Raw genomic sequence first — 22,539 nt, 5'->3', positions numbered from 1 at the left:
ATACCGAATATCGGGGTGTACCTTTATATGGGGGCTATAGCAAAACGTGGACCGATATATCTCATTTTCAATACCAACCACCCTAGACACAATACAAACTGTTCTGCTAAATTTTGACGCTCTACGTCAAATAATGTCGGCCGTACCGTGATTTCAATAGACAGACAGACGGACAAATATTAGGGATGTTACAAACGGAATGACAAAGTTAATATATTCTCCTTTCCACGGTAGAGGGTATAAATACGTCGGGATTTTGTAGAAGTAAGTTGGAGAAAAGTTATGAAGAAGGTTGAAGTTATCATGTACAAGTTCAATATTACTTAGTCTAAAGCTGACAATTTTCCCGTTTTAAGGTCTTTTTGGTCTTTTAATTTTTCTGATGGTAGACCGTCGGAAAATCGTTTTTCTCTAAAATTCTAATAAAAAATATTTGTTAGCAAGAGACTTGTAGAACTTTAGATAAATACTTCATTAGCAAATATAACAAATTTACGTGGCAATTAGTCCTACCTTTCTGAAGTTTTACATTTCTTAGGTTCATATAATATCAAGATGTGTGTGTGTGTGTCCACCCTCTATCACGGTAAAATATTCAGTTATAATTAACTGGACGCAAAAATATGTCAAACTGATCAGGATAGAAAAATGCTTAAGTTAAATCTAGAAAATTCTTTTTTCAAAATTTTTTGGAAAATTATTGGTATTGATAGAATTTTGAAACTACTCTATTCCTAGCATTTTCCTATTACTGAAAATCAGCTCGAATCCTAATTTTTATACCCTACAACACTATGTGTTGGGGGTATTATAAGTTTGATTGGGCCAAAAATTATGTAACACCTCGAAATATTGGTTTCCCATATAGGAAAGTATATATGGATCTTCCTAGCTCGCCGAGCTAAGTCGATCTAGCTATGTATGTCCGTCCGTCTGTCTGTCCGTCTGTCCATGTTAATTTGTAATCACTCTACAGGTCGCAATTATGGCCCGATTTTTACGAAATTTAAAATGTAGGTGGGGTTAATGTCAGAATAGAACCCTATTTCTTTTGGAGATGATCGCCAAATGTTTAGGGGTTGAAATGGACCAAATACTGAAAAAATGTCGGATTTTGCAGTAGCTATACAGGTCGCTATATTTAGCGGGTAAAATAGACCATATCTTTTGTGTTGAAAAAATTCAAAATTTTTCATTAAACCGCGAATATTTTAAATCGCGGCGAAATCACAAAGCTAAGACAAGGTTACTCCTGATCTTTACATTGATGTTAACATCCAACAAAACGGATATATAGCAAAATATGTGCGATATATATGTCTATCAAAGAAGATATGCTTGAAAGATCTCTTATATGTCGAGAACGGCTGAACTGATTTCGACAGTTCTCATTAATTTAGAATGGCCTCTTGGCAGAAAAGAAAAAAACGTCTAAAAAATCGCATAAAAATATCTCTCTAAAGATGAAAATATTGATTTTGTAACATTTTCTCTTATTTTTTTTTTCAATTTTGTTACATTTCTGGCATATTTTCATTTTGAATTAAACATTTGGTAATTTTTCTACAGCTAACAAAACTAAGTAGTTAGGATATCAGGATATCATATACAGATCGCATTTATGGCCCGATCCATAGGAAATTTTGCATGGGGATAAGATGAGGGTCAGAATAGAAGCCTACTCTTTTTGGAGATGATCGCCATATATTTAGGGGTTGAAATGGACCAAAAAACTGCAAAATTGTCAGAAGGTCGTAATTATCGCCCGATCCTCACGCGCATTTGAATGGAGGTTACCGGACATTGCAAAAGCCAAGCAGTTTTGGATGGCCATCTCAAAATATTCAATGTGTGAAATAGTTTGCCAACTTTTGTAGACAAAATACGAAAATGTCCATTCCAGTGACTTTTTGCAGAATTCACAAATACAGGAAAGAAGCACTTCTGACTATTTCGTTAACGCTGATTTCGTTGAAGAATATAGTGAAATGTCTATATCTCATATAGATGCGTTTCAGTCAAAAACCAATAATAAATGTTAATCTTTTGCCACTTCTGAGAGATTATAGGTCTTTGGGAAATATTGATTCCAGATCAAGGAAGACAATTTAATTACCAATAAATTGGAAATGAGCAAATTAGTTTAAGTTGCTATTATTCGAAAATTAGAGAACGAAACCTGATGGTTTTCTTTTATTATTTGTCACAATATCTTGTGGAATTCTTTCGAGTATCTCGCCCATATAAGCTGTATCTTTTATTATAGTGTTGTAGGGTATTCAACGGTCGGCCCCGCTCGACTGTAGCCTTTGCTTACTTGTTATATATAAGTATCTGAATTCAAGCGTGTTTCACCTTAAACTTTATATACCAGTAAGACCGTTTGGATAATGAGGTTAAACTTATGAAAAAAAAAAAAACATAAATTGGATGAGACCATACCAAAACAGGATCCTCTATGGACAATTTTATACTTCAAGGATTGTCATCTATCAAATCTTCTAAAATACCAATTTTGAAACAATTATGTGAGTAAATGTGACTAGGATTTTGAAAACAGAGAATATCGGTTAGTATCGTTATATGTATGTGTGCTATAGGAAAACGTAGAACTAGATATTCTATGTTCTGCGACAGGACTAGAACCCATACCAACTACAAATACCAATTTTTTTTATAATTTTTATAATACCAAATCCGTAGAAAAATGTGGCGACAATCGTCAAAATATCGGGAAGTACCGTTATATGGGGGCTATACCAAACCGTGGTCCTATACATACAATGTTTCGCCACACGGCCTTGAACCCATTACGAACTAAAAATACCAATTTCTGAGCAAATCCGTTAAAATATGAGGCAAAAATGATTAAAATATCGCATATCTGCAGGTACCGGATCTATATCTATAACATGGATCTATATATACAATGTTTCGCCACCGAAGCTAGAACCTGTTATGACCTGCAAATACCAATTTTTAGACAAATCCGTGAAAAAATGTGGCGAAAATCATGAAAATACCGAATATCGGGAGGTACTGTTATATGGGGGCTATACCAAAACGCGGACCTATGCATACAATATTTCGCCACACGAGCTAAAATCCATTATGACCTACAAAGTCTAATAATTAGACAATTCGGTAAAAATGTGGCAAAAATCGTCAAAATACCGAAAATCGGGAGGTACCGTTATATACAAAATCGTGGACCTATATATACAATTTTTCGCCGCCGAAACTAGAACCTATTATGACCTACAAATACCAATTTTTAGACAAATCCTTGAAAAAATTGGCAAAAATCATGAAATTATCGAATATCGGGAGGTATAGTTCTACGGGGCCCATACCAATAGGTGGACCTTTACATGCAATGTTTTGCCACACGAGCTAAAATCCATTATGACCTACAAAGACTAATTTTTAGACAACTCCGTGAAAATTTTTTGTGGCAAAAATGGTCAAAATACCGATAATCGGGATGTACCTTTATATGGGGGCTATAGCAAAACGTGGACCGATATATCTCATTTTCAATACCAACCACTCTAGACACAATACAAATTGTACCATGATTTCAGCAGACAGATAGACGGACAGGCAGACATGCGGACATCGTTAAATCGACTTAGAATTTTATGCAAATCAAGAATATATATACTTTATGGGGTCTACGACGAATATTTAGGGATGTTACAAACGGAATGACAAAGTTAATGTATTCTCCTTTCCAGGGTGGAGGGTATGAATACGTCGGGATTTTGTTGGAGTAAAGTTATGAAGAAGGTTGAAGTTATCATGTACAAGTTGAATATTACTTAGTCTAAATCTGGCCATTTTCTCGTTTTAAGGTCTTTTTGGTCTTTTAATTTTTCTGAAGGTAGACCGTCGGAAAATCATTTTTCTCTAAAATTCTGATAAAAAATATTTGTTAGCAAGAGACTTGTAAAACTTTAGATAAATACTTCATAAGAAACTCTTTGTAGAAAAATTTTGGGGAGGATAAGTTTTGATAGCATTTGGAAAAGCATTTTCCAGGCTTTTCTCTAGCACCAAAAATAAGAATTTTAGCCTGAATTTAAAATTTTTGTAATCTTCACCTTGGAAAGTAGGGTATATTATGTTTGTCATTCCGTTTGTAACATCCCTAAATATTCTTCGTAGACCCCATAAATTATATATATTCATAATCAGCGTAAAATTCTAAATCGATTTAAAGATGTCCGTCTGTTGAAATCACTATGCAGCCCACATTATTTGGCGTAGAGCGTCAAAATTTAGCAGAACAATTTGTATTGTGTCTAGGATGGTTGGGATTGAAAATGAGATATATCAGTCCCCGTTTTGGTATAGCTCCCATATAACGGTACCCTTTCGATATTCGTTATTTTGATGATTTTTGACCCATCTCTACGTGGATTATTTTAAAAAGTTGTATTTGTGGGTCCTAATGGGTTCTAGCTCCGGCTGCGAAACATTTTATGTATAGGTCCACGTTTTTGTATAGCCCCATACATCGGTATCTCCCGATTTTCAGACGAATATGTCTAGCAATTGGTATTTGTGGGTCATAATGGGTTCTAATGTTTCCTTCACCCTAAGGTGGAGGCTATTAAAAGTTTATGTTTTTTAAAATTGTAAAATTCAATTTTTTATTGTTTTTTAATTATTTATACCAAACTAGTATACAATAGTCAAGTTTATGTAAATTAATTAATTTAATTACCACATTGCAACTATTCAGGCTAATATCAATATTTCACAATCTATGGTAATTTTAATTTGAAAGAATTTTTTAAATTTTCCAAATTCGTATGAAGAGAGGTAAATATCTACTAAAAGAAAAAAGATATTTTTTTTCTTACGTTAAAAACACTTACCTTTGTTGATGTTGATAAAAAAATATAATCGAATAGGAAGGAAGTCAGATTCTTGGCTTTGCTGTTTATTTAAAAAAAGTCGTATTCCAAAATAAATTTCTGCGGATGCCAGGTATGATGTTTATTGGTATTGGTATGTATGTGTGTGATTTCACACACATATATATTTTTCTTTGCAGGATTTACGAATGTATAAAGTAAATATTTACGAGTTTGTTTGCTTGTAGCATAGTTTTCTGTTTTTTTGTTTTTTTTTTAATGTATAGAAAAAATATCACTTTCTCTTGTTAAATGCTTGTTTCATGTTTTATGTCACTTTGTCATTGCATGTTTTCTTTCAATATTATCATTAATTCTTTTATGTTTCTGTTACTCTCTGTTGAAGAAGAAAGGAGAAAAATATAAAATTAAAATTAGATAAGGAAAATTCACTTTTAAAACGCACACACACACACTCAGACACACTCAGACACACTCTTGTGGTATTGTGGATTTTTCTCTTGTTTGCTGTGATGATAAGAATGCTCTTATTGGCGCAAAAGAATACTCTTAGTTTTCGGTTCTTTGTTGAGCATGGTTATTTATGCTGTTCGGTGGTATTTTTAGCACTGCTGTTGAGAGAAAACCGAGCAAAAAAAAAAAAAAAAAAAACGAATCAACGAAGAAGGAAGTTAAGAAGTTTTGTTTTTTTTTCAAGTAATTCAAACAGCAGAACCATAAAAAATATGTATTATTCTTATAACGTTTTGTTGTTGTTGTTGTCGTTGGTGTTTCAGCACTTTTTCAGTTTTTTTATTTATTTTTTTTTGCAGACAATTTTTTTTGTTTTGTTTGTTTTTGCCTTATTTTTGCATACGAAAAACCAGAAGCATGATATGGCGATGGGCCATTTATGTGGCTCGTCTGTTTGTATTTTGAAATGTATGTATGTATATTTATTTTGTTTTATGTTTTGTTGTTGTTATTGCTGTTTCTTGGCTTAGCTGAGCATAAAATCGTTCAGGAAAAAATAAAACTTATTTTGTTATCAACTGTTTTTGTTTGGGTTTTATTGTTTTATTTTATTAACTGTGACATTTCAACTTGCTTGTGGAAATTCTTGGTTTTATATTTGGGCGTATTGTGGTTGATGTTTTTTTTTTCTTTTAAATTTTAACAACTTTCTTGGAATATTGTTGTATTTGGCGTTTGAATTTTATGGAATTTCAGGTTATTGTTGGTTTAAAATAAATTTAAAAAAAATATTTTAAAATTATTTCAGTTTTTAAGATTTTTCTGGTTAATTTCTTATCTTAAACGTTTAAAGATGGGTGCACTGATTATTGTTTAATTTTATTTGGTCTATTAAAAGTTGAGTTTTGAAGAAAAATATTGATTTGAAGTCATTAAATTTGAAAAAGAGTTAATATTTTTATAACATGTTTTTAAGGACATTTGAGCAGATGTACATTTTTGTATGAAATCTGGATATACTAAAAATATATATTTTTTTCACTATTTTTGTTTTATTTTGTAACTAGAAATGTAAGTTTTTATACACATTTTTTAATTTTTTTGGGCAAACATTTTTTTCTTAAAAAAATAATATAAATTAATAAAACACAAATGTTAAATAATTATTCTAAACCAATTTTTAATTGTTCACAAAGTTTTAATATTTAAAAAAATTCTTTTTTTTATATATATATATTTTTTTTTAATAAAGTTGTCTATAGTTTTTTTTTTTTAATAAAATTGCGTATATTTTTTTTTGTAATTTTTTCATGAAAATAATGTATAAATTAAACATGTATTTTTTTGTAAGTTTTTATTATTATTTTTTAAATAATAATTTTTAAAATTAAATTAATTAATTAAAAAAAACACACACAATAATTATTTTGGGCCAGTCTTTAATATTTATTTAATTATTATTTTGAATCAGTTTTTAATATTTCTTAAAACAACTTTTTTATTTTATTTTTTTTTAATAAAATTGTCTGTAGTTCTCTTTAAAAAAATAGAGTATATTTTATTTGGAATTTTTATTTTTCATAAAAACAATTGATATTCTTTTACATTCCCAATCCAAATCACAATTCTTCATTTCATTTTTGTTTTTATAAGAATACATATTTTTATTAATTTTAATGAGATTTATTTTAGTTGTAATATTTTTTTATTTTCACAAAATTATAATTTTACTTTATTTTTTTTTTGTTTTAATTTTTTATATAATAAACACATATTTTATTAATTGTCACATTTTTTATTATAATATTTTTATAAAATTTTTATTTTATAAATATATCTCATTGATGTTATCTTTTATTTAACAAAGAAATATATTTTTTTGGTAATTTTACTGAAAATATTTTATTTTAATTTTATCTTTTACAAAAAATATATGTAGTTTTCCTTTTTTTTAGTTTTTGATTAGATTTTTTTATAAAAATTTAATTTTTCATTTCTTTTTGATAGTTTTTTAAATATTTTTTAATTTTTATTTAAGATTTTCCAAATTTTACAACGTCACAATTTTTTTCTCAATAAAATTTTGTTTCCAGTTTTTTTTGAGTTTTTTTCACAAAAAAATATTTTTTTTTATGTTTATAATTTTCATTTTTGGAAAACTAAATTAAAATTTTTTATTTAAAAAAATAATTAAGTTTTATTTTTAAGAGTTTTTCACTGCAATTTTTCACTTTGGAGCACAAACATGCATTTTCTTAATTTTAGAGTATCCAACAATTTTTACCTTGTATTTAGTCACTTCGTATTTTTTTGAATTTTCAAAATAAATTTTTTTTTAACTTTTTTTTTGTCTAAAAATATTTTTTTTTTCAAAAATTATTTATTTTTTATTTGTTCAGTTTCAAAAAATTTTTTAACACTTTTGTATAAGAAGTTATTTGTGGGCTGTGTTGCTTGCCCGTTGCAGATGCTAATGGCTGAAAACAGTTGTTACAACTGTCGCAACCGTCGCGATGCTGTTGCCGATGACGACGGTGGTGGATCAATGAAGAAAGTCTCTGGTCTTGTCAAACAAATCCCAACAATGCGCCACCGTGTGGTACGGTGTTGTACTTTTTATTTTCTTTTCGGTACTGTTGGGATTATTAATGCCGCCGCGTATCGATACTCGCGGTAGCTCTTACAGATAAATACTCTTTAACTGCTAAAGTTGTTGTTGCTACTTATTCTTATTTTTATTTTCACACAAAACAGAATTCACAAATGCAGTTGCGGATGATGATGATGATGAAAAGTACACCAACCAACCAACCGACCGACCGAACGGCAACACAAAGACTTAAAACGTAAGTAAGTACGTACTCAACAGCGACGACACATTATTGTATATAGTACCACAACAACAACGAAGACAACAGCAACTACACCAACAAAGAAATCCGAAAAAAGAGCTATTCTTTCACACACAATCAGAGTTAAGCAAAGTGACGAGAACGAGAGAGCGAGAGGAAGAAGAAGGATGATTGGCAACGACGACCACGAGCGATGGAGATGATGTCAGTTGAGATTCGCTTTGATTCTGTTGTTATTCTTCTTCTCCTCCGGCTGTCTAAAGATATTTTACTTGCGAACAATGTTCATCATCCGTCCAGACGTTCTTTACCCACCGATGAACATCTTGTAACTATTTTCAAAAAGAGTACACAAGCAGTGTCAGAGCCATCGAGCCAAATAAAACAGCACAGCACAGACGACCACCATCGCCATCGCCACCACCACTACCATGAACAGCAGCCAAGCAACAACAAGACAGCCAGCAGCCACAGTGATGACATACAGACACACAGAACACCAGCCATACACCAGGCAGGCAGAGTATACAGAAGAGTAAAGTTAGGCTAAGCCAAACAGCCAGCCACCAGCAATGAAACTATCCAAACAACAGCGCCAACAGCAGCAGCAGCAACAATAAAGGCGGCAGCATTAACATCAGCAGGCAAAAGTAATAACACCAGCAGCAAAACAGAACAAAACACAAAATTGCCATCAGATTCATGCATCCAAACAATCATCCATCCATTGGAAGACAAGCACACGAACACATTCAGGAGAGTTCCCCCAAACAAACAGACGCACAGACAAACATACGCACACAATAATGTCTGGCCTTACTCATTGTTATTAGTTAGCCTATGCACAGAGGAACAAACGACCACCGACCAACCAACCGACCGACCGACCGACCGACACCGATGATCCACAAAAACAAAATCAACAACAACGAATAAACATCCGAGGCATCCACTTACTCACTCGCAAACTCACTGCTGATAGGCAAGCAAGCAAGTCGTCGTCGTCGTTGTCGTGCATCAAACCAAATAACACTCATACGCGACCATTACATGTTGGCTGGCTAACTGAAGACTAAAGAACCCCAATGCCTCCGACAAGTGATAATGCAAAGAAAGCAAGAGTTAGACTAAGCACAAAAACAAAGAGAGACTCCACACACAGACACAAACAACACAAAATTGCATGCAAGTCAGACAGACGACGACAGCGGTGTCGGTGTCGGTGGCGACGACGACGACCGCAATCGTAACAATAACATTAACCTCAGCATTAAAACCGAAATGCAAAATGTTAGCCACCATGTGTTGCGAGAGGGATTGAAAAATCAAAGAGAGTGTGAGAGCAACAGAAAAACAGCCCCAATGCCCCAACACAAAAAAACAAATAACCACTCTCTCATTGTATGTATCCACTCATCCAATATGCTCTCCACTCCACACAGCACACACTACTCGTCGCTCTTTGACCAGAGTCTAACACAAAGCAGCAGTGAAATGCACCAGCCAGCCAGCCAACCAACTGACCGACCACACCAAACACACAATAATCAAAACAAAAGAAGAAACAATTTCCGAAGAATGAAATACACCCATACACACACAGAGAGACACGGGCACAGCCAATCACACACAAACACAATAAGAATGCATACACAGTGGTTGTGAAACAGGGGGGAATGTTGTGATATTCTCATCCCCGCAATTTGAAAAGGGTTTGTTGAGGTTTTGTTGCGATAAATGCTGGAGGGAAAAGTGGAAATGCCCTGAGGAAACAATATTGGAGTAATTATTTTTCCGTTATTGGTAAATGGGATCTGAGGAGCGGAAATTTTGGTTTTTGAAAGTTACATGAATACGTTGGCGTTTTGATTTATTCGAGCTTTAATATTTTCAATCACATTCATGATGTGATTATGTATAAAGATCAAGGGAAAAGTCGGCATATCTTAAAGAAATACTAAATGGTTATCCTCCCTTAAATAACTGGGAGAAATACTTTTCTCGTGGTTTTGGAAATCACTTCTTTCCTCGGTAAACGGTTGAATGACAGAATTCAAATAAAGCACAGCCTGATAAACTCATGTCGGTTTCAGCTGAAATATCTCTTCCATGAACTTCTTGGATCATTTACCGTTCAACTCCTGCATGCAATTCCCTTAAAAGGGTCCACATTTTCAAAAATCATGGAAATAAACACCATATTCGGCCGATCGTTTTTTTACCGAAATATTGGGAATAATGTTTTTATACCCTTCATCTTAACAGTACTTCCAGATATATTTATGATTATTAAAGCAACATTTCTCCACAATATTATTTTTCCAAATTTGGGTTTTAGAGCATATAACGGATTCTGTTTCCGGTAGTAGGACATTGTCTATATAGGTCTACGTTTACTTATATATCATATTGTGGTATAGCGTCCGTGTGGTACCAACCACCCTTTGGCATTTTGAACACTTCTACAACGATTTCAAATATTAAATTCCGATATTTATACCCTCAGTCATATGGCGAGAGGATATATATCATTTGATACGGCCAAAAAGTGCCTCATCGAAATTCAGGTTTTAGATCCTAGGTCTGTTTGGACCAAATCCGTTTCAGGGCATTTAGACTCGATCTAGCGATATCCGTCCGTCCGTCTGGCTGGCTGGTGCGCACGATAACTCTCGAAGGAAGTATCCGATTTGATCCAAACTTGGTACATCGTAGTATTATTGTCAAACATAGATCGAGTTCGAAGATGGACAATATCGATCCACTCCTTCTGGTACCTCCTACAACAAATATCAAAATTTTCAAGGAAAATATTTTATTGAAAGGATTATCCGATGTTGCTCTAACTTTGCGAATCCTAATTTTTGCATCAGTTCTAGATCAGGCGCGAAAACGGACAATATCGGTACACTCCATCAAGTACCTCCTCCACTAAGGGTCAACATTTTGAATAATTATAACTCTTATAAAATGTGATATACAGGGTAAGATAAAAAAATGCAACAAAGTCAAACGCCATAATTTTCACATTTTTTTTTAATTTTATTGAATGAAAGCAAAAAATGTCGGAAATATCATAAAATTTTAGAAAAAGTTTAGATTTGTTCGAATTAGTCACCTTTGGCAAGAATTATGGCCTTCAGACGGCCAATGAAACCGTCACACGCTGCCCGAATGTTGCTCTGCGGTATTTTGGCCCATTCCCGGCGTAGCGCTTGCTTGAGGTGATCGACACTTTGGTATTTTTTAGCGCCAACCTTGCTCTCCAAAATACTCCAGACACAATAGTTCAACGGATTGGTACCCGGGGATTTTGGAGGCCATTGTGTGCTGGAAATGGAGAGAGGAACCTCTTTTTGTAACCATTTTTGGATGGAGCGTGCTGAGTGCGATGGTGCTGAGTCCTGTTGAAATGTTCAAGGTCTACTACCAATATGTTTGCGTGCCCAAGTCTTTAATACATCCTCCAGAATATTTTCGCGATAATATTTGGCATTTATTCTGATGCCACTGTCGACTAGTACGACCGGAGAGTGACCATCCGCTGTTATGGCGGCCCACACCATCACCATGGCAGGCGCTTGAGTCCTGGTGGCCAACCGAAGGTGCACATTTTCAGCTGACCTCTTTGGCAAGCAAACATTTTGTTTGTTTACAAACTGCTTTAGCTCTTTTAAGTCTATTTTCTTTCTGTTGCGGTGTAAGTTCTTGCACTTTTTGGAATTTCAATGGATTTCCCCCGAGCTAATTTTTCAATATTTGCCGAATGGAATATTGCGATATGTTCAGCTCACGAGCTATTTTTCGGCCACTGCGACGCGGGTTCCGCTCAAGTTGCTTCTTTACTTTTCGAACCATTTATGCTGATGTTTTCTCACATTTAAATGCTGGAGTGCTCCAGCGATAGCCACTTGTGGTTTTCCAGCCAAATATAAAGAAATCACACTATCACGCCTGAATTCCATCACGAATAATTTTTTTTCTGGAAAATCCCCACCAAAATGCTTTTGTGCGCTTGTAAACAATAAAATGAGCTGTCACTGGAATAATTTTAACAGCTGAATTTGGTTGCATTTTTTTCATTTCACCCTGTACTACAGGGTATTTCCTTACTGGTTCGTATTATTTTTAATTTTTTTCGCGTCTTCCTTTAATTCCATTCCTTTTTCTGGATTGTTATCAAAATTCATGAAGACATTGGAAACTCTTCGAATATTTTTGTAATTGATTATTTTTATAATGTGAGGCACTGTGCAATTGTGCGCCTCAATTGTAAGGCCTACTAAAAACTGATGCTGAAATATGCGAACCACCCGACACATTTTTGGGGTTTTTTTTAGGGGGGTTGTCAGACACCGACATCGACACCGACACACACTTGTTAAACGTAAATAAACAAGAAGCAACAGCAGCTATGGCGAACAACAACAAAAACAAAAAGAGTCTGGCACCATAGTGGGGGATTTTTTCTTTGATATTTACTCCCGATGCTCGGAAAACATACAACATTCAAAGAGAATTCTCAGAGCAGCAATTGACTAAGAAAAATAAAATAGGGGAGCCACACAACATAAGAGAAAAATTGGCTGTCAATGGCAGATAAAGAGATACCAATTGGTGTGTATTAAGATTTGGTTTGCTCTTGGATTAGTTTCAACTAAAACTCTTTGCTGTTGTTGGAGTGAAGGTGGCTATGTTATGGGGTGTTGAAAATCAGTTGATTTTTTTTTTTGCAAAAGTTAAGATTTTTGTCTTTTTCTTATTTTTTTTATTTTTCGGAGAGGAAATTTATTAATAATTATTTGAAAATTAGATTGTGACTATTATTCTAATTTCAATATGTTGTTATAGTATTTAAAATCTTACGAGTTGAGAGAAGGGAATCCAAGCCATTAACAGCAAACTCAATTTCCTTTAGAAAAATCAAAAAAGTTTCGTTTCTTACGAAGAAAATATTTTTTTTTTCATATTTCGGTAAAAGGTCAAATGTTAAATAAACAACCAAAAATACACACGGAATAAAAAAAAATCCATAGAAAAACAAAACAAAGAAAAAAATCTTTATTCGCCTTCAACAATAAGGCAATTGTCAAAAATATTACGTCTGTAAAGGAAAACAAAACGAAATTGGTAGAATGCCCAGAGAGCCAAGCAAAGAAGTGCATATTCTTTACAACAAAAACTCTTCATTAGGTTTGGGCACAGTGCTGTGGAAAAAATTGTGGAAATATAGGGGGCATTCGGTTTGAAGTTAAATGGTGTGTTTAAGAAATTTTTCAAATAGAAATTAAAACAAGTAAAAAAACAATAAGTTCGGCCGGGCCAAACATTTAATACCCTCCACCTTAGGGTAAAGGAAACATTAGAAGAAATGTGGCAAAATCCATTAAAATGCCGAATATCGGGAGGTATCGTTATATGGGGGCTATAGCAAATCGTGGACCTACACATGCAATGTTTCGCCAACGGAGCTAGAACCCATTATGACCTACAAATACCAATTTTTAGACAAATACGTGAAAAACAGGTGGCAAAAATCATCAAATTACCGAATATCGGGAGGTACCGTTATATCGGGGCTATACCAAAACGTGGACCTATACATACAATGTTTCGCCACACGAACTAGGACCCATTATGATCCACAAATACCAATTTTCAAACAAATCGGTGAAAAAATGTGGCAAAAACCATCAAAATACCGAATATCGGGAGGTACCGTTATATGGGGGCTATACCAAATCGTGGACCCATACATGCAATGCTTCGCTACCGGAGCTGGAACCCGTTATGACCTACAAATACCAATTTTCAGACAAATCCGTGAAAAAATGGGGGAAAAATAATCAAAATACCGAATATCGGGAGGTACCTTTATATGGGGGCTATACCAAAACGTGGACCTATAAATGCAATGTTTTGCCACACGTACAGGGATCCGTTATGACCTACAAATACCAATTTTCAGACAAATCCGTGAAAAAATGTGGCATAAATCATCAAAATACCGAATATCTGGAGGTACCGTTATATGGGGACTATACCAGAACGTGGACCGATATATCTCATTTTCAATACCAACCATCCTAGACACAATACAAATTGCAATGCTAAATTTTGGTGCTCTACGTCAAATAATGTGGGCTGTAACGTGATTTCAACAGACAGACGGACAGGCAGACGGACGTCGTTAAATCGACTTAGAATTTTATGCTGATTATGAATATATTTAATTTATGGAGTCTACGACGAATATTTAAGGACAAACGGAATGACAAAGTTAATATACCCTCCTTTCCAAGGTGGAGGGTATAACTAGTATACTCTCAGCCAATGTTCGATTATTTAAAGATTGAAGAGAAATATTTAGATACAGCAAGTTATAAAGAATCGTCGACTTGATTCGCCAATTATGACAGATATATAAGCATTGAAAATTGTGACCCTTTGTGGCTGAGGTACCAACTGATGTGTGTGAAATTTGAAGAGAGTTGGATGCTCATTCCGCTTTCTTTGAGTGTTTTGTTTTTCAAAATCTTGAACCCTATGTGGGGGAGGTACTAGAGTAAATGGTTCGATCTCTACCATCTTTATAACAGATCTTGTTTTGCTGGAAATATTGAGATGTGTCAAGTCCAAATGGAATCGGAAGTTAATTTCGTGTTTTATAGATCATACTGAATACTGATCATACTGTATACTGAAAATTTTGACCCTTTGTAGGGGAGATACCAGAAGCAGTGTACAGATATATCCCATTTTCACAGCAGATTTTGGGTTAGTAAAAATGTGTGTAAAATGAAGACAATGGGACACTTACATTATATTTTATAAGAGTTATAAATATTTATAATACTGACTCTTTGTGGGGGAGGTACCAGAAGGAATGGTCGAATCTCTACCATCTTTATAACAGATATTGTGTTGATGAAAGTACTGCGACGTGCCAAGTCTGAATGGAATCGGATGTTAATTTCGTGCTTTATGATCTTCATAAATATTCAAATTTTGACCTTTTGTGGAGGAGGTACCAGAAGGAGTAGATCAATACATTCCATCTTCGCACCAGACCTTGGGTTAATAAAAAATATTGTGATGTGTGTAATTTGAAGACAATCGGGCACGTAAAATTTTGAACCTTTGTGGTGGAGGCTTGATGGAATGGGCCGATGCAAATATTAGGATTGGAGCAAAATCGGATTCTCGTTTCTCTTACTGTGCAGAAAATATATTTTTTTTTAAAAATTTCGACCTTTTGTGGGAGAAGTACCAGAAGGAGTGCGCCGATATTGCTCATCTCCGAACTCGATCTAAGTCTGAAACAAATATTACGATGTGTCAAATTTGGACCAAATCGGATGCTCCCTTCGAGAGTTATCGCACGCACCAACCAGCCAGAGAGAAAGACGGACAGATATCGCTAGATCGACTCTAAATGTCCTGAAACGGATTTGGTCCAAAGAGACCTAGGGACTAAAGCCGTTATTTCGATAAGGCACGTTTTGGCCGTATTAATCTCTAGCCATATGTATGTCATCACATGTTCTACGAAATTGAAACTAATTTGTTATATAGTCTTCCTCATATAAAACAAGCAAGCAAAGACTACAGTCGTGCGGGGCCGACCATGTGATACCCTACAACACTACAATATGTTAGAAGCTCCTTTTTGTCCAAATCCATTTTGGAAGATTCCGCTTTTGAAATTATGCCACAGCACTACCCAGATATTACCCTCATCATTTTGAACAGGGCCATTTGCCAAATATTTACGCACTCTGTCGTGCTGTCAGTTGTTGTGCTCATGGTCCAATGGTCATCCAAAATGCTAGAATTCTTACCTGTCCTTAACTCACTTCTCAACCGTGACGTTTGGCTTCAATTGTGTGATCAGGAAATTTTTTCTGCTTTTGGTCCATTTCAACCCCTAAATATTATGCGATCGTCTTCAATAGCAATAGACTTATATTCTGGTCCTACCACCACCTACATTCTAAATTTCGTGAAGATCGGGCTATAATTGCGACCTGCAGAGTGATTACAAATTAACAGACAGACGGACAGACGGACATACATAGCTAGATCGACTCAGCTCGGCGAGATAGGAAGATCCATATATACTTTCCCAATATTTCGAGGTGTTATATAATTTTTGGCCCAATCAAACTTATAATACCCCTAAAACATAGTGCTGTAGGGTATAAAAATTGGCCTACATTTCGTTATGGCACACCACCCGGCTCCCATAATGGAAGTGTCCAATTTTAGTTATTTTTATAGTCTACCAACATTCTCGTACGGACTTGTCTATACTTTATCATTTCTCATTGAGTGCGTCAAATAGCGAAATGTTTTTAATCGGCCCTCGTTTATCCCCACATATAATAATGACCGATATTCGGAATTTTGGATAATTTTAAGGCCAAAATTTGGTTCTTTTCTTCTGACAGAGCTGGGAACCTTAGTGCACCAGGCATGGTAGAACTCCAACGGACAAAAATATTATATTATATTTTCTACAGATAACAGCCCTTTAAAAGAATTTCTGTAGTCGGCGTTCTATCGAACTTCTAAATTTAGAATACATCTACGGGGTGTTCTATACATTAAATAATTCCAGTAGCATAGTTGAGAGGTATTTTGTAAATATAAAGTTCAAACCATATGTAAAAGGAGTCAATTTCAAAACACTGTGTCCCATAAAATAAACACCCTCATGGCACCTTCTTCCTGGCCTCCTCTCCGCCTTTAGCACAAAGAACAAACATACAAATTATTTCAAATTTTTGAATAGAAGACATGAACTTATGCGAAAAGTATGGGAGGGAAAATCGACAGTCACACACACACGCCTAGTCAAACAATTGGTTTGGATGCCATGATTTTTATGCAAATCATTATAATTTAAGAAATGCACACACCCATACATGCATACATAGATCATACATACATACACATACATGTGTACACATTTGCAAGACAACCATCAAAGTTCCAGAATGTCAAAAAGTTGAAAAGACCCACAAAAACTATAAAATAAGAACAGTGGAAGAACAATGCATAGCATTTGCATTAGAAAATAACCGCACTTCTTACTCAGGCTGGCACACACACACACGAACTCACATGTGTGTAGGTATGTATGTGTGTATATGGAACATTGTGGTTATGTAGCTGCATTATTGGCACGTACAACATTTGACATCACAAACCACTGCCATTCTTCCCTCCAAATATTTTTTCGTCGTCATTCGTGTTTGTTCGTATTTTGTTCAGTTGTAAAGCAGTCGGAAAACCCAGAGTTCATGAGGCAAATCATTGCAAAAAATATTTTCATATTTTCTGGCAGGGAGAATACGTCTAAAGATAGATGACGTGTTGAGAAGATAATTTTCTACGAGGAAATCCTTTACGTCATTGTCTAATATTTTTTTATGTAGAACAAATTCTGAATTTGAAATAATCGTTCAATTCGGCTGTTTTCTCAACCAGATAGCAAATGGAAAACAATAATAGGATATTTTAAGAAATGACAATTTTTTTTTGGCATCATGTTAGCACGTGTAGACACCACCCTTAATAGCACTGTGCAAATCGAAACGTAATTACAGGGAAAAATCCAGCAGATTATAGAAATAGAGCTACAATAGAAGACACGTGTGCCGGCGCTTTGGGAGTTTACATCGAAAAGTAACCTAAATAGAGGGGGGAATTCCTCCCTTTCCACAGTTCTTATTTTTTTAAGATTCCTTGGAAGCCTTTTATTTTTGGTGTCTTCAGCAATATTGTGGATCAAAATAGGAGGATTATTTTGGCCAATAACTTCAACCCTCAACCGAGTCGACAAAGGGATCTTTTTTTGTCGTTTTTTTAAATATGGTTGAAACGTCCCTTTAAACAGGGTCATAGCAAGACGAAATATTCGGTATGCCCTCAGCCATACAGGGTGATATAAAAAATTGCAACAAATTTGAACGGCATAATTTTTGCATTTTTTTGTTAAATTTTATTGAATGACTGCAAACAATGTCAGAAATAGCATCAAATTTTAGAATTAGTTTAGTTTTTTTCGAATTGGTCACCTTTGGCATGAATTATGACCTTCAAACGGCCAATGAAACCGTCATACGCTGTCCAAATATTGCTCTGCGGTACTTTGGTCCATTCCCGCCAAAGCACTTGCTTGAGGTGATCAACACTATTTTTTAGTGCCAACCTTGCTTTCCAAAATACTCTAGACACAAAAGTCCAACGGTTTGGTATCCGGAGATTTGGTGGCCATTGTGCGCTGGAAATGAAGCGAGGAACCTCATTTTGTAACAATTTTTGGGTGGCGCGTGCTGAGTGCGATGGTGCTGAGCCCCGTTGGAATGCTTGCGTGCCCAATGCTTTAATACACCGTCCAGAATATTTTCGCGATAATATTAGCATTTATTCTGATGCCACGGTTGATTAATACGAGCGAAGAGCGACCATCGGCTGTTATGGCGGCCCACACCAACTCCATGGCCGGCGCTTGAGTTCTGGTGGCCAACTGAAGGTGCACATTTTCAGCTGACCTCTTTGGCAAGTAAACACGATCATTTTATTTGTTTGCAAACTGCAGAACAACGAATATTTTCTCATCGGAGAAAACCAAAAAAAAAAAAAAAGTTCGCCACATTCGTCCAAGCGAAGCATTTCTCTTTAGCTCTTTTGAGTCTATTTTCTCTCTGTTGTGGTGTAAGTTCTTGCACTTTTTCTAATTTCAATGGCTTTACCCCGAGTTCATTTTTCAATATTTGCCGAATGGAATACTGCGATATGTTTAGCTCACTAGCCATTTTTCGGCCACTGCGACGCGGGTTTCGATCAAGTCGCTTCTTTACTTTTCGAACAATTTCTGCTGATGTTGCTTTTTTCTTCCGCCCACTTCCTTGATGCCGGGCTACGCTACCAGTATCACGGTAACAAGCGATGGTACGAGACATAAAATATTTATCCATATTTAAATGCTGCAGTGCTCTAACGATAGCCACATGTGGTTTTCCAGCTAAATATAAAGAACTGACACTATCACGCTTGAATTCGATCATAAATAACTTTTTTTCAGCAAAATTCTCACCAAAATGTTTTTGTACGCTTGTAAACAATATAATGAGCTGTCACTGGAATAATTTTAACAGCTGTTGGACGAGGAGCTTAGAAATGACAGCAGTCTGAAGTTGCCACTGCAAGATTAGGAAAGTTAAAATTTTTTGTCCAATTGAAACCCTAAATATACTTTAATTCTGACCCTAATTCTATCCCTATGCAAAATTTCTGGAGAATTGTGTTGTAAAGTGAAAAATATTATTGGCATATTTTCAAGGGATTTTCTTAGATTTTATCCTTTTCTGGTAAGAAGCCATTCCAAATTTGTGAGAATTGTAAAAATCCGTGCAGTCGTTCTTGAGTTACAAGCGGTCTAACTAACATCCCCTCCATTGATATATGAGATTGCATATATTTTGCTATGTATGCAATATTTTGGATTTGAGCATCAATGCTACGGTCAGAAATGACATTTTCGTGCATTTGCGATTGCGCCAGTATTAAAAATATTTGCGGTATTGTGGAAATTTTCATATTTTTTACATAATTTTTTACCTGCTAAATATTGTCCGATGACCAAGCAATGGAAGGCTTCTGACCAGCTCTAAACTCTAGCTCCATGCTAAATAGCGCATTGATTGGTCTATAATTACGACCTGTAGATCAACTACAAAATCAGGAATTTTTTCAGTTATGGACCAATAACTGAAAAAAATCCTGATTTTCAGTTGATCTACAGTTCGTACAAGTCTCCAAAAGCAATATGCTTCTATTCTGACCCTCCATTCTAAATTTCGTGAAGATCGGACCATAATTGCGACCTGTAGAGTGATTACAAGTTAACATGGACAGATGGACGGACGGACGTACATAGCTAGATCGACTCAGCTCGGCGAGATAGGAATATCCATATATAGTTCCCTAAAGTAGGAGACCTATATTTCGAGGTGTTACATAATTTTAGGCCCAATCAAACTTATAATACCCCCAAAACATAGTGTTGTAGGTTATAAAAACTAGGATGTTATTTTGTAAGTAGTTACTGACGTCAAAATGTACCCAATAAACATATTATTTGGTAATGAGATGGGGTTAATAAATGTCACATCTCCTCCGATTTGTATCAAACGACAACCCTTTTAAATAATATCCTGCCTGGTCGTATTTGCTATATCATAATACACACTAAAAAATACAAAATAAAATTTACAAAGTATTAGATTAAAGTTACGCCTACACAAGAACCCCCGACATGCGGTTTGCTTCTTTTTATTTCCCAATTTTTAAGGCACTCAATCATCTTTTGCCACATTCCTAAAAAACGTTCAGCTACTTCAGGTGAATATCCTCTTAAGAGTGATTGGTCATATTTATGTCTTAGATCTCAACTTACAAAGTATTCGTCTATGTGAGCATCATCATCATCATCATCATCATCGTCGTCGTCATCAGAATCATAAGCATCAACAGAATAATATTTCTTTATGTCATTTCAAAAATAACAAAACACAACCAAATCTCGAAAGGATTCCTTCCACCATAACCATGGCTGGTGTGGCTGTTCTTTGCTGCACGTTCTTTGCAGGTATGACAACAACTTGAAGGATTTTAGAAATATTACTTCTTCGGGGCACACACCCACCAAGAACACCAGCAACAACAAAACATTTCAAACGCAAAGAGTCTTTGAATCATCCAAAAACAGCATCGGCAGCTTGGTTTAACATATCTTATGCTTAAAAGTGACAGTAAGTGTCCATGATGCAGACTTTGTAAAAATAAAAATAACAAAACAATTTCTTGCATATATTCGTTTTTTCAGAACAAATATTTTTTAAAAGATTTTTTTATGGGATTTCAAATAAAAATGGTCTTGAGGTAAAAAAAGCCTTTTATGAAACCAAAAACACAGTCACAAAAACAGATTTGTTTTTAATTCCAAATGGGTTTGCCGAGGGTCACCAACATTGTCTTTGACAAAGATGGAGACGACGACGACCAAGTATCTTCTAATGATGAGTGGCTTTTGTGATCTTCTCTTCTACCTGTGGCGTCTTTGGAGTAGTTTCGAAGCCACGAAGTCGTGGCGTTGTTTGGTTCTTAGTGCTTTTTTTTTGGTGACGGGTTTCTTAATGTTTTAATACATTTTGGCATGCTTTTGGGTAATAATTCACAGATTAACACCATTTAGAGGTTCAACATAAAAACGAAATGATTTTGACAGGATTTGAAGTGACCACGTATTGTTTATTTGGTATGTGTGTGTGTGTATGTCCGCATATGTGTGAGGGGATGTACCATGCCACACATTTATGCATACGATTTGACATAACTTTGGCATGACTAATACCCCTTATTTTTTTAGTTGACACTTTATCAATATTTCACTGGCGGAATTGAGGATTATGAATTTGAATATTTAATTATACACTTTTTTGTAAAAAAAAAATATAATAAATAAATAAAAAAAAAATAAAAAAAATAAAGAGTTGATTACGAAATTAATAATTATTTTCTAGGCCATCTCCGCAGAACGAAATTACATAATTTTTAGAACAATAATTTGGATCATAAATTAACGATGTCAGATTTTAAAATAGAATTCAGGACGATAACCGGTAAGCATATGACTACCCGAATAGGCGTTTTCTACTTCCTGAGACACCAAAAAGTTATTTTAATGGCATGTCAAATTGAAAAAAAGCAAAGGCATAATTTTCACTTTTAGTACATACAATTTGAATATATTTTTTTAAATAATGGTTTATTCTGAAATTTATGGTGAAATTTTATTTCTTCTTTGGACACCTTCCACCTATATATGAAAGTTCTAGGCATTAAATCAAAAAAAAAAAAAAAAAAAAAAAATCGGGGAAAATTCATAAAAAATTGATAGATATTTTCTATTTTTTTTCGGAACATTGTAGCAAACATTTCTTTGTCCTTGACGTCATCGTTTCAAATCACATAAAGTATGGCTTCAACCCTAAAAAGAGTTTTAAATACATATGAATTTCTGGCGTATAGGTAAAATTTAGAATCTTGACTTATTCTAGAACCTATAATAGAATTTGATGATAAATAATTTTTTGGAATATTTTGACAGTATTTTAAAAAAGGACAGAACAGGTGTTAAAAACTTGTATCAAAATGTTCCTCATATTTATTTCAGCAATTTTGCCACTAACTGCAAATAGATATTATTTACAAAAAGTTCGCTAATTTCGAGGAATGTTAATCGGAAATTTTCCAAAAGTGTGAAAGGGAGGGGGAGAACT

General features: G+C 34.7%; 1 protein-coding gene across 5 annotated transcripts in view; it reads right to left on the bottom strand.

Annotated features, from left to right (window-relative positions):
* Positions 1-9,375, bottom strand: part of LOC109614504 (uncharacterized) — an 80,756-nt gene extending 71,381 nt beyond the window's left edge. For 2 of the 5 annotated variants that reach the window (XM_059128770.1, XM_059128773.1), the window contains exons 1-2: positions 7,621-9,375; positions 4,884-5,259 (exon numbers count right to left, since the gene is read on the bottom strand). The gene's annotated coding sequence lies outside the window, so the exon portion shown is untranslated. The remainder of the gene's footprint in view (positions 1-4,883; positions 5,260-7,620) is intronic. The other 3 variants (XM_059128771.1, XM_059128772.1, XM_059128774.1) reach the window with 3 other exon arrangements.
* Between the last annotated feature and the right edge of the window lie 13,164 nt (positions 9,376-22,539).

Source organism: Musca domestica, unplaced genomic scaffold (assembly GCF_030504385.1).
Source record: "Musca domestica strain aabys unplaced genomic scaffold, Musca_domestica.polishedcontigs.V.1.1 57, whole genome shotgun sequence".
Lineage (NCBI taxonomy): Eukaryota > Metazoa > Arthropoda > Insecta > Diptera > Muscidae > Musca > Musca domestica.
The sequence above is the reverse complement of the archived record's forward strand: the minus strand, read 5'-3'. Positions and strand labels throughout refer to the sequence as shown.